Source organism: Rana temporaria, chromosome 9 (assembly GCF_905171775.1).
Source record: "Rana temporaria chromosome 9, aRanTem1.1, whole genome shotgun sequence".
Lineage (NCBI taxonomy): Eukaryota > Metazoa > Chordata > Amphibia > Anura > Ranidae > Rana > Rana temporaria.
Window position 1 is genome coordinate 86,081,190 of NC_053497.1, and position 15,752 is coordinate 86,096,941.

Consider the following 15,752-nt stretch of genomic DNA (forward strand, 5'->3'; position numbering starts at 1 on the left):
ACCGGCTCTGTGTTTACATCACATGATGGCTGTGATTGGACATGGCCGTCATGTGAGCAGGAGGGCCTATCACAGAGCCCTCCTGCTGATCTGAGATGCGCCGTGTCCAGGTGACACGAGTGCATCGGGAACGCACGCGTGCGATCCCCCTCCTTCTGAGAGACGTTCTCTGAACGTCCACTCAGAAGGAGAGAGCGCCCGCCCGGCCGTATATGTACAGTGGCCGGGTGGGAAGTGGTTAAATAATTATTTATTTAAAAATAAGGGGTATTTTTAAACATTCTAAAATAGGGTACCTTCAACTTTTTTTTACAACAAAAATAAATAAATGCTACTCAGGTAGCAGCCCCATGGTGAGTCGAACCTATGGCCTACGGCACTGGTAGTGCGGCTCTCTAGCCACTACACCATGCAAGACTGCCCAAATACAGTTAAAAATTGACAGGGTAAGTGATCTTCTAACTATCAGATTGCTGCTGCTGTTGCTGCTGCTATAGCTTCTGTTTTTTCTATAGGGGATATTTCCAATCAGTATAACTTGTTGCTGTCAGTCAAAACTACAACCAAAGAACACCATACCTACTGTGAAGCATAGGGGTGGCAACATTATGCTTTGGGGCTGTTTTTCTGCAAAGGGAACAGGACGACTAATCCGTGTACATGAAAGAATGAATGGGGCCATGTATCGTGAGATTTTGAGTGCAAACCTCCTCCCATCAGTAAGGGCATTGAAGATGAAACGTGGCTGGGTCTTTCAGCATGACAATGATCCCAAACACACTGCCCGGGCAACGAAGGAGTGGTTTTGTAAGATGCAATTCAAGGTCCTGGAGGGGCCTAGCCAGTCTCCAGATCTCAACCCCATAGAAAACCTTTGGAGGGAGGTGAAAGTCTGTATTGCCCAGCGACAGCCACAAAACATCACTGCTCTAGAGGAGATCTGCATTGGAGGAATGGGCCAACATACCAGCAACAGTGTGTGACAACCTTGTGAAGACTTACAGAAAACCTTTGACCTCTGTCATTTCCAAACAAAGGATATATAACAAAGTATTGAGATGAACTTTTCATATTGACCAAATACTTATTTTCCACCATAATTTGCAAATAAATTCTTTCAAAATCAGACAATGTGATTGTCTGGATTTGTTTCCACATTTTGTCTCTCATAGTTGTATACCTATGATGACAATTACAGGCCTCTCTCATCTTTTTAAGTGGGAGAACTTGCACAATTGGTGGCTGACTAAATACTGTTTTGCCCCACTATATATATATATATATATATATATATATATATATGTAGCGTCCCCTTACTTTCAGTATGGGCACTAAGCTAAAGTTAGTGGGGAATGGGAGAGTTATTTTGCTCCCATTCACAATTTATTCAATTGCAGGGCTGCTGTCCTTTCAGAACTGTCTTGTAGGTCAGTCTGCGTTTCAGGGGTGCGTTTCCACCTCTGGGCGGCAGTTGGCGCTAGAGGGGTTCTGGCAGGGTCACTTTTGCCCAGCAGCCATTTAGAGGAGTTTTTCCCTCGCTGGGCATGCTTGGGAAGGGTATATCTGGGACAGACGCCATTGACTCTGAGTCCTTTTTCGCGGGGTCCGAGTTCCAGGTCTGGCATCCACTTTCAGGGTGCGCGCATCCATGGACCCCGCCACCATGGCCTACCTGGCCGGAGTTGTGCACCATGCGGAGCTTCATCCTGATGATGAGAGGGGCCCCAGCGACTTGCTGGGTCCCAACCTTTGCTAAGAGCTGTGAGCTTTGCGGTGGGGAATCGGCTCAGGGAGAACCCAGAGAGCGGTTATCCAGGAGGCCTGAACGAACCATTGGGGATCTGGTCACCACGACACTGACAGGTATATTGCAGCTGTCAACCAGTGACCTTAACTGAAATTTACTGGGAGGATTCACTCAATCCAATTATTGCACCCTAATTCGCTAGACCTGTGGCAGAGGTCCAGAGTCAGGCCTGTGGCAGAGGTCTGTTCCTCCCAGCGATTTACAAGTGTAACTTCGGCTGCCAGGCTTGTGGCAGAAGTCTGTCCGGGGGCACTTTACCCACTCTGGTTAGAGTGGCGACAAACTGATCTCACTATTACTAAGAGCAGGACTGCTCTTTTCATATCCAAGGCCTGATACTAAAGTTGTTCTTATGCTTCATGAACCTTCCCTTTCTTTTCTTATGTTGATGTTGGCCATGTTGGGCCTTGGAATAAAGCATTGAAGAAAATCCAATTGATGACTGGACCTTCGCTCATTGCCTCAACTCACTAATATCACCCCTAGACACCATGCAAGGTAACTCAATACGCCGATCCCACAAACAACCAGTGGCTCCTGTGGGGGTAGGGCTATATATATATATATATATATATATATATATATATATACACATATACATACACATACATGTGAGTGTTTGGGGGTTTAAAGTAATTTTCTAGCAAAAAAATACTGAACTTGGAAAACAAAAAATGCCAAGAAAAGGCTTGTTTGGCAAAGCTATAAATTGAATATTAAAATGTATAAATATGTATAAATGTTAAAATATTCACCAGCAATGAACCGATTACTGTAATTTAAAACACATGCACAAGGAAGACTCACCTACAGTGAATGTCAGATTCACTGCTTCATAACTATGGGCCTGATTTACTAAGCTATGTGCGCTGCGCTGGTTCATGCATTAATTAGTACTCCGGGTGGAGGCTTAATCAGGCGCATGAACCAGCGTAGCAGCCGGCGCATTGAAACTAATATGTAAAGCCGCGCCGAACTCCCTATAGAAGTCTATGGGAGAAATCAAAAGTGTTCATTTTAAAGGCTAATCTGCAAGTTTAGTCCTAAAAAGTGTTTGGGGACCTCAGTCCTGCCCCAGGGAACATGTATCAATGCTTTTTTTATTTTTTAAAACGGCCGTTTTTTCGGGAGCAGTGAAATTAATAATTCTTAAAGTGAAACAATAAAAGTGAAATATTCCTTTAAATTTCGTACCTAGGGGGGGTGTAATGTCAGCATGTGAAATAGCGCATTTTTCCCGCACTTAGAACTCCCCCTGCACAAAGTGACATTCTGAAGGAAAAAAGTCATTTAAAAATTCACACGCGGCTATAATGAATTGTCGGCTCTGACAATTCTAAAGGGATTCATTCATAAAACAAACAAAAAAATGTGTAGGGGTTCCCCCAAATTAAATTACCAGGCCCTTCAGGTCTGGAATGGATATTAAGGGGAACCCCGCCGTAAAAACCAAAAAAAAAAAAAGACGTGCGGTTCCCGGCAAATATCCATTCCAGACCCTTCAGGTCTGGTGTGGATTTTAAGGGGAACTCCACCCCAAATTGAAAAAAAAAATGGCGTGGAGTCCCCCTAAAAATCCACACCAGACCCTTATCCGAGCACGTTGACCTGGCCGGCCGCAGAAAAGAGGGGGGGACAGAGTGCGGCCCCCCCCCTCTCCTGAACCGCACCAGGCCACATGCCCTCAACATGGGGAGGATGTCCCCATGTTGATGGGGACAAGGGTCTCATCCCCACAACCCTTGCCCGGTGGTTGTGGGGGTATGCGGGCGGGAGGTTTATCAGAATCTGGAAGACCCCTTTAACAAAGGGGACCCCCAGATCCTGACCCCCCCCCTGTGTGAAATGGTAATGGGGTACATTGTACCTCTACCATTTCACCCCAAAAAAAATGTCAAAGTGATAAAAATGACAGTAGCCGGTTTTTGACAAATCTTTTAATAAAATCTTCTTTTCTTCTTTCCTTCGGGGTTCTTCCGCTGCCTCTTTCTTCTAGTCCACATCTTGCCCGACGTCTTCTTCTATCTTCTCCGTCCGTCCTTCCGCCTTCTGGTCCCGCATCTTGCCCGTTGTCTTCTCCGCCAGCCTCCTCGTCCGCATCTTGGGTCTTCTGCGGTCTTCTTCTCGGTCCGCCGCCTTCTCGTCCCCTGCGTTTGAATTGTAATTGGCCGCCGTTTTCCCGCTCCTGGGACCCGCCCCCCTCTGACGCCACAAGTAAACTCCTTAGAAGGTCATGTGCGTCAGAGGGGGGCGGGGTCGCAGAGCGTCACACAGCGGGGGAATTCAATTTCAATCGCGCCGCCCGGAGAAGAAGTTCCCGCCGTGTCACACTCATGTGACCCCGCCCCCCTCTGACGCACATGACCTTCTAAGGAGTTTACTTGTGGCGTCAGAGGGGGGCGGGTCCCAGGAGCGGGAAAACGGCGGCCAATTACAATTCAAACGCAGGGGACGAGAAGGCGGCGGACCGAGAAGAAGACCGCAGAAGACCCAAGATGCGGACGAGGAGGCTGGCGGAGAAGACAACGGGCAAGATGCGGGACCAGAAGGCGGAAGGACGGACGGAGAAGATAGAAGAAGACGTCGGGCAAGATGTGGACTAGAAGAAAGAAGCAGCGGAAGAACCCCGAAGGAAAGAAGAAAAGAAGATTTTATTAAAAGATTTGTCAAAAACCGGCTACTGTCATTTTTATCACTTTGACATTTTTTTTGGGGTGAAATGGTAGAGGTACAATGTACCCCATTACCATTTCACACAGGGGGGGGGTCAGGATCTGGGGGTCCCCTTTGTTAAAGGGGTCTTCCAGATTCTGATAAACCTCCCGCCCGCATACCCCCACAACCACCGGGCAAGGGTTGTGGGGATGAGACCCTTGTCCCCATCAACATGGGGACATCCTCCCCATGTTGAGGGCATGTGGCCTGGTGCGGTTCAGGAGAGGGGGGGGGCCGCACTCTGTCCCCCCCTCTTTTCTGCGGCCGGCCAGGTCAACGTGCTCGGATAAGGGTCTGGTGTGGATTTTTAGGGGGACTCCACACCATTTTTTTTTTCAATTTGGGGTGGAGTTCCCCTTAAAATCCACACCAGACCTGAAGGGTCTGGAATGGATATTTGCCGGGAACCGCACGTCTTTTTTTTTGGGGGTTTTTACGGCGGGGTTCCCCTTAATATCCATTCCAGACCTGAAGGGCCTGGTAATTTAATTTGGAGGGACCCCCTTTTTTTTTTTTTTTTTTTAATGAGCAATGACTCTATTCTTTATAGCCATGAGTACTTTAACCACTTGCCCACCGGGTTAATTCTGGCACTTCTCTCCTTCATGTGAAAATCACAATTTTTTGGCTAGAAAATTAATCAGAACCCCCAAACATTATATATTTTTTTTTAGCAGACATCCTAGGGAATAAAATGGCAGTCATTGCAATACTTTTTGTCACACCGTATTTGCGCAGCGGTCTTACAAGCGCACTTTTTTTGGATAAAAATCACTTTTTTGAATTAAAAAATAAGACAACAATACATTTTGCCCAATTTTTTTCTATATTGTGAAAGATAATGTTACGCCGAGTAAAATGATACCCAACATGTCACGCTTAAAAATTGCGCCCGCTCGTGGCATGGCGTCAAACTTTTACCCTTTAAAAAACTCGATAGGCGACGTTAAAAAAATTCTACAGGTTGCATTTTTTGAGTTGCAGAGTAGGTCTAGGGCTAGAATTATTGCTCTCACTCTAACGATCGCGGCGATACCTCACTTGTGTGGTTTGAATACTGTTTTCATATGCGGGCGCTACTCGCGTATGCGTTTGCTTCTGTGCGCGAGCTCGTCGCGACGGGGCGCTTTAAAATTTTTTTTGGGGGTTTTCTTATTTATTTTTATTTAGTTTTATAATGTTTTACACTGAAATAAAAAACAAAAAAAAAAATGATCAGTTTTCTTCCTATTACAAGGAATGTAAACATCCCTTGTAATAGGACTAGTGTGTGACAGGTCCTCTTTATGGAGAGAGGCGGGGTCAATAAGGCTGGAAAGCATGGTATTGAAAAAAAAAAAAAAAGATCTCATGCTTTCAGCTGCAATCATGTTCGTTCACCACAGTGGTGTAGTGTATAGCACTTTGACCTAGCAGCAAAAGAGTCGTTGGTTCGAATCCCGCCCGTGACAGCATCTGCATGGAGTTTGCATGTTCTCCCTGTGCCTGCGTGGGTTTCCTCCCACAATATAAAAACACGCTGTAAATCGGTTCCGGTCTAAATAAGCCCTAATATGCAGTAGTATATTAAGGTTTGGTTCTGCCCTAGGCCTGACTACATATCTGCACCTCCTAATAGAAAAATGACCCACCCCTTCCTGTCAAGGTCACACCCTGTTTTTGTATAACCCCGCCCAGTAATTTTCAGGGGACCCACACACTAGTTCTGGGGGGGCACTGGATTCCCTTAACCACTTCCATACCAGGCACTTACGCACCTTCCCGCCCAAGCCAATTTTCAGCTTTCAACACTGTCGCACTTTGAATGGCAATTGCGCGGTCATACAACACTGTACCCAAACAAAATTGGCGTCCTTTTTTCCCCACAAATAGAGCTTTCTTTTGTTGTTATTTGATCACCTCTGCGTTTTTTTTTTTGCGCAACAACTAAAAAAAGACTGCAAATTTTGAAACAAAAAAACCTTTCTTTTTTTAGGTTAATTTTTTTGTAAATAAGTTTTTCTCTTTCAATTACGGGCACTGATATGGCGGCACTGATGGGCCCCGATGAGATGGCACTGATGGACATCGATGAGGTAGTACTGACGGCACAGATGAGGTGGCATTGATTGGCGGCGCTGCTATGCGGCACTGATGGGCACTCATAGGCGGCACTGATGGGCACTCATGGGCGGCACAGATGGGCGGCACTTATGGGTGGCACTGATGGATACTTATGGGCGGCACTTATGGGTGGCACTGATGGATACTTATGGGTGGCACAGGTGGGCACTGTGCATGGATGGGCACTGTGGGGTGGCACTGATTTTCCCAGTCAGTGCCCATTTGTGGGCACTGATTGGCATCTTTTTTCTTATTTTTTAATGCTTTTTGTTTTTTTGTTCTATATTTTTTTTGTTTTTGCACACCCTGGTGGTCCAGGGTGGGCATCCCTGGTGGTCCAGTGTGGTGATCCGAGGGGGGGCTGCGCTGATAAACAATCAGCGCGAACGCCCCCTGTCAGGAGAGCCGCCGATCGGCTCTCCTATACTCGCGTCTGTAAGACGCGAGTGAGGAAGAGCCATCGATGGCTCTTCCTGTTTACATCGTGATCAGCCGTGATTGGACACGGCTGATCACGTGGTAAAGAGTCTCCGTCTCCGTGAGAGACTCTTTACCGAGATCGGAGATGCAGGGTGTCAGACTGACACCCCGCATCACCGATCGCCGCGCTGCGTGCCCCCACAGGCGCGTGCGGCATGAAATCCTGCAGGACGTCCTGTCAGGATTGTGTAACCACTTCCCGGACGTAAATCGGCCATAGGCTGGGCGGGAAGTGGTTAATTTGCATAGTTTTTCTCTCACTTCCTGTTTGGCTATGGGGCAGGAAGTGAAGGCAAATCTCCCCAATTGGACACAGATAATACAAAATAAACTGACAGGGCCTATAACCCTCCCTCACTCTATCCAAAATGAAAGAAAATAAAACTTGTTGATTATAGTTCTTGTCAGGGGCGGACTGACCATTGAGTCACTCGGGCACTGCCCGAGGGCCCCATGCCACTAGGGGGCCCCATCCGGGTTGCCAGGCTCAGTAAAACCAGGGACAGTATGTAAAAATCTGTGTTTTTTTTTAGATCTGTCCCTGATATGTCCGAAAATGACATGCTTTTAATGTGAATATCCCAAGATTTTAGCTGCCCGCCTCTGCACTACCTCCTGGCGTGGTGGTCATCTGTAAGCCAGAGGGGCCCCATAATCTTCTATTGCCCAGGGGCCCCATGAGTTGTCAGTCCGCCCCTGGTTCTAGTTTAAGCACAAATTTCATAGAGTTTTATTGAGAGCCCTAAGAAAATATAACCATGCCAATAGGCCAGGATAGAGCGTTGCTAATATGTAGGAATGTGTGTGTTAGAGCACCCCACCCAATGTTAACTAAAAAATTATTAATTTGCAAATAAGTATTATCTGCTCATTTTTTTGGGGATGTCTGCACCCCTGATAGTGACAACATTTGTGAGGTGTCTTCACCCTTTCTAATTCATTCACTTCCTGTCACATAGCCAAACAGGAAGTGAGGGTAAAACCTTACTAATATATTTTCTTGTGGACACAGAGATCAAGCTAAATAGTTTCCCATTATGTAAATTGCACTCTAGCATTTTGCTGTGTACACCCCAAATTATTAGGGATCTTGGACTTTGGGGTCCATTTACTAAAGGCAAATCCACTTTGCACTACAAGTGCAAAGCAAGGAAGAAAGAAAACAAAACAACTTTGCTTCTACAGGATTGGATGTTAAAACCATCAGTGCTTCCTCTCTGATTTTCAGCAACTATGCTTGTACTGCAGAGTGGCTTTGCCTTTACTAAACCCCAAACTAAATAATCATTTGGGGCAGGGATCCTCAAACTACGGCCCTCCAGCTGTTGTAGAACTACACATCCCATGAGGCCTTGTAATGCACTGACATTCACAGACATGACTAGGCATGATGGGAATTGTAGTTCCTGAACAACTGGAGGGCCGTAGTTTGAAGACCCATGATTTGGGGTGTACACAGCAGTGCTGGAGTGCAATTTGCTTAATGGGGACACTAGTTAGATTGACCGGTGTCCCCAAGAAATGACACTGGTAGGGTTTTAACCTCACTTCCTGTTCAGCTGTGTGACAGGAAGTGAAGCCAATTTTAAGAAAAGGGACACAAAGCTCAACACAAAAATAAAAAAACACAAAGCAGGGGTTCTAACACTCACTTGGCTTCCCTCAAACACCCACAATTTGAATAGGATTGCCTTGCGCTAGATTTAAGCACAGTGCTGTAAATCAGCACGTCAAGCCTGTCCACCAATAGCAAACCCCCCCCCCACAGGCCATGTTTGCAGGTTTTCCTTCATCTTGCACATGTGCTTTAAAATAGTCTGGACAGCAATTCTTGATAAGAGAAATCCCCAAAACATGTCCTGTCGGGGGTACTTGAGGGCTGAGGACCACTGCAGAATAAATAAAATACTTACCAGTTTTTGTCTTTAAAGTCATGGGAGAATAAACATGGCAAACATTTCATGATTACACACCAGGAAAGAAGCTTAGACAAAAATCACACATAATTTGTTAGGCCCTAACCTAGTTCAGCTGCAGCTGTCAACATATGTAGCATGAAAAAGTAACAAAAGACAAACTTAACAATTTTAAAGTAATTTTTATTGGTCAACAAAACAAGGAAAGCAAAAAAAGACAAACAAACAAAAATACATTTCAAAATTCTAATTAACCATAGCTTTACACATTTTTCATAAAATAAGGCCACATAGACAAATACATCAAAGTGAACATCATTTAAAAATAAACCAAAACCATTGGCAAAATAAAACAAACCACATTTGTGTTTAGCAACAGCATTTCTGCCAGCCTGCCCCTTCTGAGGGCAGCTGAGGACTGATCGATCCAAGCTTTTTATAACAGTGCTAGTAATGAAGCAATTGAAATCACATGAACAAATTGCAGTCTCTAGTTTGGGTGAGCTTGTAATTGGGCACACCTGCAATTAATCCAAACCACGCTCTATGAGCATCCAATGAGTGTTTTTCACCTTTTAAAAAGAAAGGATATTTTTTTTCTAAGTGTTTGAGCATGCTCAGTTCATCACACATGTAGGAACCAAGCTGCAATGGAATGAGAGCTTTTTTTTTTTGGTTTCCCCTGATCTGATGCTTTCCAGCCTGAAGGGGAGGTGTTAAAGACAGAAGTAAACACGCACATTTAATAATCTATTTGTGTGAAAAAAAAGGTTGCCAATTTTGTTTGGGAGCCACGTCGCACGACTGCGCAATTGTCAGTTAAAGCGACGCCGCGCCGAATCACAAAAACTTGCCCGGTCATTGACCAGAAATATGGTCCGGGCTCAAGTGGTTAAAAATTAACAAAACACAAAAGTGAGCCCAATTTTTGGGGATAATGTGAAAGATGATGTTACACTGAGTAAATAGATACCTTACATGTCACGCTTTACTATTGGAAACACTCCTGCAATGGGGCCAAAATGAATTCCGTGAATATCCCCATAGGCGACCTTTTTCTTTTTTTTCCAGGTTACCAGTTTATAGTTACAAAGAAGGTCTAGTGGTAAAAGTATTGCTCTCGCTCTAACGCACGCGTCAATACCTCACATGTGTGGTTTGAACGATGTTTATATATGTGGGCGGGACTTGCGTAAGTCCCGCCCACATATGTAAAAATTATTTTTACTTTTTGCTATAATAAATATCCCCAAAAATATATATTCAAAAAACTAAAAAACCCCTCAGTTTAGGCCGATACGTATTCTACATCTTTTTGGTTCCAAAAAATCGCAAATAGCGTTTAGTGTTTGGTTTTTGCAAAAGTTATAGCGTCTACAAATTTTTTTTTTTTGTTGTTTTAACTAGTTATTGGGGCGATCAGCGATTTTTATCGGTACTGCGACATTATGGTGGACACATCGAACAGTTTTTTGGAACCATTGGCATTTTTCTAGCGATCAGTGCTGTAAAAAATGCATTGCTTACTCAAAAAATGCCACTGGCAGGGAAGGGGTCAACACTAGGTGCGAGGGAGGGGTTAAATATGTTCCCTGGGTGTGTTCTAACTGTAGGGGGGGGGGTGGGACTGACATGTGTAAATGACAGATCGCTGTTCATGAAGGGGAACTCCAGACCCCCCCCCAAAAAAAATAAGGTGGGTTCCCTCCAGGTGCATACCAGGCTCTTAGGCTTGGTCTGGAACATAAGGGGTTAAACCGGGGCCCAAAAAAATAGCGTGGGGTCCCCCCCAAGATCCAAACCAAGCCCTTATCCCAGGCACGCAGTCTGGTCAGACAGGAATGGGGGTGGGGACGAGCGAGCGCCCCCCTCCCTCCTGAGCCATACCAGACCACATGCCCTCAACATGGGGGAGTGTGTGCTGTGGGGGAGGGGGGCACTGCCCCCCCACCCCAAAGCACTCTTGCCCCCATGTCGATAGGGACAAGAGCCTCTTCCCGACAACCCTGGCCGTTGGTTGTCGGGGTATGCGGGCGGAGAGCTTATCAGAATCTGAGAGACCCCTTTAATAAAGGGGTCCCCAGATTCCGGCCCCCCACCCTATGTGAATGAGTATGGGGTACATCGTACCTCTACCCATTCACATGGGGGAAATGTAAAGTAAAAAAAAAACACCACACAGAATAAAATATTTTATTAATCTGCTCCGGAGCCCCCCCTTTCTTCTTTAGCTCTCTTAGAAGGGGGGGTTTCTTCTCTCCCGATCTTCCGCCGGGACCCTGGGCTTCGGTGATTTCTGCCGGGGGAGGGCGCCATCCCTCGGTCCTCTCCGGAGCCTTCCGCCGGATGCCCCCACCCCATTTAAGCTCTTTTTCATTAGGGAGGGGCATCCGGACTTCGGGGTCTTCTGCCGGGGGATGGCGCCTATCCCCCGGTCTTTCCGGTGCCTTCCGCCAGGGTTCCGGTCTTCCTGGTCTTCTGCCGGGGGTGCGCCAACTCCCCGGTCTTTTCTCTTCTGTCTTCTCTGCTCCCTCTTCTGCCTGGCTCCCCCGCGGAGCCAGGGCTTTCTTCCGTCTTCTTTCTTCTCTCTTCCTTCTTCTGCCTGTCTCCTCCGGGAGCCCAGGGCTTGTCTCCGCTGTCTTCTTCCTTCTCTTCCATTCGATGTTGACACGACGAGGTTCCGCGCTGACATGCCGTGTCAGCGGCGGGCATGGACTTATATAGGGTAATGCCACCATGTGACCTCAACCCATGTGACATCACATTCCCTGGGCATGATGGGAATGTGATGTCACATGGGTTGAGGTCACATGGTGGCATTGCCCTATATAAGTCCATGCCCACTGCTCAGACGGCATTCCAGCGCCGGACCTCGTCGTGTCAACATCCAATGGAAGAGAAGGGAGAAGACAGCGGAGACAAGCCCTGTGCTCCGCGGAGGAGACAGGCAGAAGAAGGAAGGGAGAATAAAGAAGACGGAAGAAAGCCCTGGCTCCGCGGGGGAGCCAGGCAGAAGAGGGAGCAGAGAAGACAGAAGAGAAAAGACCGGGGAGTTGGCGCACCCCCGGCAGAAGACCAGGAAGACCGGAACCCTGGCGGAAGGCACCGGAAAGACCGGGGGATAGGCGCCATCCCCCGGCAGAAGACCCCGAAGTCCGGATGCCCCTCCCTAATGAAAAAGAGCTTAAATGGGGTGGGGGCATCCGGCGGAAGGCTCCGGAGAGGACCGAGGGATGGCGCCCTCCCCCGGCAGAAATCACCGAAGCCCAGGGTCCCGGCGGAAGATCGGGAGAGAAGAAACCCCCCCTTCTAAGAGAGCTAAAGAAGAAAGGGGGGGCTCCGGAGCAGATTAATAAAATATTTTATTCTGTGTGGTGTGTTTTTTTTACTTTACATTTCCCCCATGTGAATGGGTAGAGGTACGATGTACCCCATACTCATTCACATAGGGTGGGGGGCCGGCATCTGGGGGCCCCCTTATTAAAGGGAGCTCACAGATTCCGATTAGCCCCGCCCGCATACCCCGACAACCAATGGCAAGGGTTGTCGGGAAGAGGCTCTTGTCCCTATCGACATGGGGGCAAGAGTGCTTTGGGGTGGGGGGGCAGTGCCCCCCTCCCCCACAGCACACACTCCCCCATGTTGAGGGCATGCGGTCTGGTACGGCTCAGGAGGGGGGGGCCGCTCGCTCGTCCCCTCCCCCATTCCTGTCCGGGCCAGACTGCATGCTTGGGATGAGGGCTTGGTTTGGATCTGGGGGGGACCCCCGCGCCGAATCGGCGCGGGTTTAACCCCTCACGTTCCGGACCAAGCCTAAGAGCCTAATGTAGCCCTGAAGGGGGACCCGCGCCGATTTCAAGTTTGAAATTTGGCGCCGAGTTCCCCTTCAGGGCTGAAAACAGCTCGGAGATTCCCGTGCGCCGCGTCACGCAGCGCATTCACGGGTACGCCGCTTGGTATTTACCAAGATTTTCACGGCGTACTGACAGGGCGCACGGGAATCCCTGACTTTTCTCTCTGCGCATGCCCAGTATGCAAATGAACCTCCCGAGGTTCAGGCGCACTGTGCAAGCGTACGGGGATCTGTTTTCAAAAAACACTTTCCCTTTCAATTCGGCCCGCCAAACACTTCAAAACACATGTCACTTCACTTCCCCTGCATCCCCCCACCTCCCCCCTTAATAAACTCCCGCCCAAACCCCCGCAATTTATAGTTTAATGTGCCGTGCGCCAGGTCTGTACTGGTGCACAATGCACCCTCTCCTGGGCGCACGGAGCACATTAGTAACTAGGGAAATACACTGCACTAGCAGCGTATTTCTTTAGTAAATGGCCAAACGGCTGCTACTCCTGCTTTTACTCCATGAGTCATGGAGTAAAGGCTTGGTAAATCAGGCCCTATATATCCAAGACTATGGGGGTTATTTAGGAAAGGCAAATCCACTTTTTACTAGTGCACTTGAAATGTCACTGAAAGTGCACTTGGAAGTGCAGTCGCTGTAGACCTGAGGGGGGACATGCAAGAAAAATAAAAAACACAGCATTTTAGCTTGTACATGATTCAATAATAAAATCAGCAGAGCTTCCCCTCATTTCAGATCTACCCCTCAGATTTACAGCGACTGCACTTCCAAGTGCACTTTCAGTGCAATTTGCAGTGCACGTTGCACTTGTAATTTAAACTTGTAGTGCAAAGTGGATTTGCCTATAGTAAATAACCCCCTATGTCTACTAGCAACAGAAGTGCTTTGCCTGTTGCTGACCCCATCTAGGTTTCAATTTGGAAACTAATGCCGCGTACACACGGTCGTTTTTTGTGATGAAATAAAACAACGTTTTTCATCTTGAAAAAAACAACGTTTTTCTAACGTCATCATAAAAAACGACGTTGCCCACACACCATCGTTTTCTGAAAATGCTCTAGCAAACACGTACGGCGGCACTCTGTTCCATTCAAGCTCCCGTCTCATAACTTTCTTCTGAGCATGCGCGGGTTTAAAATGTTATTTAAAACGTCGTTTTAGCCCACACACGATCATTTTTTATGACACAGTGTGAACCGAGTCTTAGGGGTCTATTTATAAAAAAAATGATCACAAATAACCTCTGTAATGTTTATAATCAGTTTATTTCCTATGGTAGCCAGCTCCACCTAGTGACCAAAATGCAGTATTTTCCTATAATAACTCAATCTGAAAAATAATGCATTATAGCCATTAGATGAAGCAGAAAATCATAACAAATAAATATATTAGACCCCTTTCACACTGGGGTGCTTTGCAGGTGCAATAACACTAAAAATAGCGCCTGCAAAGCACCCTGAAACAGCCGATGCTGTCTCTCCAGTGTGAAAGCCTCGAGGGTGCTAGCAGGACAGTACAAAAGAAGTCCTGCCAAATTTAGTCAATTCCCGTTTAAACCTACCTATTGGTCCCAGTGACTCCAAAAAGTGTCACAATTGTAATGCTTGCCAGTATTTTATTTCAAATAAGCCCCCTGGTTGCGTCAAAGCCGAGATGGTGGGCCATGTATCTGATTGCAAAAAATGTGATACCTGGATATAGTCCCTCTCTCTGAGTTTCTAAGGGATGTTTTTTAAGGTGGTCCGGTAAGTTTACGTAACACCAAGGTGTCCTGCCCAATGTTACCTGACTCATCTCTTGCTCCAATTCTATCTATAATTTGAGTTCTTTGTGTCTGCTCCAGTCTATGACTCTTCTCGAATGAACTGCTTGATGGTATTTAGACACATCTGGGACTGCTAGGCCCCCATAGCACTTGGTAAGGGTCATTTGATTTCTGCTTATCCTTGGTCGTTTATTGGCCCAAATGAATTGAGTAAAGAGCGTGTTTACTTGCCTAAAGTAGGCCCCCGGGATTCCTATTGGTATGGCTTGAAACAAAAACTTTTGGGCAAAATATTCATTTTAATGGTGTTACAGGTCTACAAGAAAATGACGGCCGCGGACCTCTAGCGGCGGTGACAGCGATGGCGGCTGCGGATAAAAATCGGGGGCCCCAAGTATTACTCGGGGCCCTACGCAGCTTGCGTAGCTGGCGTATAGGGCGGATCGGCCCTGTACCCAGGTTTGCAAGATCTTCTAAGGCAGGCCAAAAGAGTCTGTAGCCATTTCAGATGGTCATACACAGCCAGTGTTCGGTTGGCTGAAATTCAACTGGAATTCCACCTGCCTGTAAACCGCCTGATTTGTGACATGGAACTGAATTTTGGTTTCAGCAGAGAGCCGTCAATGAGTATCTGTGTGAGTATGGCACAAAGACAGGCTCAGGGCAGCTCGGCTTTTTCCCCCCCCACGCTAATGGCTGCTGATAAAGGATGAATGCTCTGTACTGTCACCATTTGAGTAGACCACAAGGATGGTGTGCTGTGACAATTCATGCATCAGCGACACAATCCCTCTTGTGTTCTTGCTGGGGCATACTTTGTGTGGCAATATGGACAGCGCATTCGAGGAAGAGCAGCGGGAGGAAAAGGAGGGCTTCCTTTTCTCTCAAGGCCCACTTTATGCAGACACAATTTTTCTTATGCCACAGAACACACAAGAAGAGAGGGAGGAGGAGAGGGGGTAGAAGAGCATGTCTGTCCACAGACTCCATTGACCGGCTGATATTTGTCAAAAGAAATCAGTCCTGGATTAGCAGAAGCTATCAAGCCCCTGATGCCAATATCGCTGAATAAGTGTTATTGAAATCTCTAATCTCAAAATGAC